The 2447-nt window shown below is 40.0% G+C and overlaps 1 pseudogene; it reads left to right on the forward strand.

The window, feature by feature from the left end:
- Nucleotides 1–883: 883 nt before the first annotated feature.
- Nucleotides 884–1828, forward strand: LOC101673185 (annotated as a pseudogene).
- The last annotated feature ends 619 nt before the right edge of the window (nucleotides 1829–2447 follow it).

Below are 2447 nucleotides of genomic sequence, written 5' to 3' on the forward strand. Positions count from 1 at the left end.
TCAAATAAAAAGCTTCTGCACTGCAAAATAAACAGATAAAAAGAACAAAATGATAAGCATCCTACAGAATGAGAGAAAATATTTGCAATGCATATGTCTTATAAGGGCTTAATATCCCAAATATATAAAGAACTTCTGCAACTCAAGAGAAAACAACAACAAACTTGACTAAAAATGGGCAAAGGATTTGAATAGATGGTTATCCAAAGAACACATACAAATATCTAACAAGTATATGAAAAGAAGTTCAATATCACTAATCATCAGGGAAATGAAATGCATATCACATCACACCTGTTATGACGGACACTATTGAAAAAAAGAAATCTCAATCAATGAATGTTGGTAAAGAAGTGATGAAATTGTAATCTTTGTGTACTGCTGGTGAGAATGTAAAAATGGGTAGCCACTATGGAAAACAGTCTTGAAAAAATTAATAACCGAACTACCAAATGAGCCAGCAATCCCACATGTGGGTATTTATTCAAAAGAATTTAAGAGAGGATGTTGAGATATTTGCACTACTGTGTTCACTGAATCATTAGTCACAATAGCCAAAAGGTGGAAACAACCTAAATGCCCACTGACTGATAAATGCCTAAAGAAAATGTGGTTTGTACATACAATAGAATATTATTCAACCTTTTAAAGGAAAGGAGATACTGTCATAAGCTACAATATGGAGGAACCTTGAGGACATTAGGCTAAGTGAAATAAGCTAATCACAAAAGGACAAATACTGCAAGATTCCATTTATATGAGGTATCTAAAGTAGTCAAATTCATAGAAGTAGAAAGTAGAATGGGCTTTCCATGCTACCTAGGGAAGGGTCCATACAGCGTTGTTTTGAGTTCCCATCGTAGCTTAACAGGAAACTTTCACAATGTCCGGAGCACTTGATGTCCTGCAAAAGAAGGAGGAGGATGTCCTCAAATTCCTTGCAGCATGAACCCATTTAGGTGGCACCAACCTTGACTTCCAGATGGAAGAGGATATCTACAGAAGGAAAAGTGATGGTATCTACACCATAAATCTGAGGAGAACCTGGGAGAAGCTTCTGCTGGCAGCTCGTGCCATTGTTGCCATTGAAAAACCCAGCTTATGTTAGTGTCATATCGCCCAGGAATACTGGCCGGTGAGCTGTGCTGAAATTTGCTGCTGCTACTGGAGCCGCTCCTATTGCTGGCCGCTTCCCTCCTGGAACATTCACTAACCAGATCCATGCAGCCTTCCGAGAGCCCAGACTTCTGGTGGTTAGGTAACCTGCCGACCATTGCTCTGTGTAACACAGACTCTCCTCTGCGCTATGTGGACATTGTCATCCCTTGCAACAACAAGGGAGCTCGCTTTGTGGGTCTGATGTGGTGGATGCTGGCCAGGGAAGTTCTGCGCCTGCGTGGCACCATTTCCCATGAACACCTGTGGGAGGTCATGCCTGATCTCTACTTCTACAGAGATCCTGAAGAGACTGAAAAGGAAGAGCAGGCCCATGCTGAAAAGACAGTGACCAAGGAAGAACTCCAGGGTGAATGGATGGCTCCAGCTCCTCAGTTCACGGCTACTCAACCTGCAGTTGCAGACTGGTCTGAAGTCGCGCAGGTGCGCTCTGTGTCTGCTCAGCAGTTCCCTCTGAAGACTGGAGCGCCCAGCCAGCCACTGAAGACTGGTTTGCAGCCCCCACTGCTGGAGCCACTGAATGGGCTGGAACAACCACTGAGTGGTCTTAAGCTGCTCATCCACAAAGGCAAACAAAATGGAAATAAGGTTGACGGAAAATAAACAGTTTGTAAAAGTAAAAAGAAAAAAAAAGAAAGAAAAGAAAAAGAAAGTGGAATGGTGGTTGCTAGGGGCTTGGGGAGAGGTGGAAATGGGTGTTGCTGATCAGTGGGTATAAAGTTTCAGTCATGCAAGATGAAAATGTTCTAGAGATTCACTGTACAACATTGTGCAGTTTACTTAGCAATACCATACTGAACACTTTACAAATTTGTTAAGAGAAAATAAATAAATAAATAAAATTTGTTAAGAGGGTAGATTTCATGTAATATGTTTTTTTTTTACCACAATAAAAAAATTTATATTTTATTAGAGCAAGGTTTCTGAAGCTATGGTCTATAAGTCTCAGCTCAAACTGAATATAACATTGCATGATGATGTGTAGCTCTCTAAGGGAGGGAATGCATAGATTTCACCAGAAGCTCAAAAGAATCGTTAGTTCAGAAAGGATTTAGAGGCACTTCTTATGAGGGAAATTGTATTCAAATTTGAGTTTACAGAAGATGGAGCTAAGGAAGTTAAAAAAAAAAAGTTCAGTGAAGGACTGCTATTTTAGTCTTTTTCCTTCCAAAAAGATAAACTGGTCAATAGATTTCTAATGAAGAAAAGACTTGTGAGGACTTTTTTTAATAAGGAGGAAGTAAACAACTTGTTTTTAATTTCTCTCCCTG

This window comes from Mustela putorius, unplaced genomic scaffold (assembly GCF_011764305.1).
Source record: "Mustela putorius furo isolate JIRA1106 unplaced genomic scaffold, ASM1176430v1.1 tig00003903_pilon_pilon_pilon, whole genome shotgun sequence".
Lineage (NCBI taxonomy): Eukaryota > Metazoa > Chordata > Mammalia > Carnivora > Mustelidae > Mustela > Mustela putorius.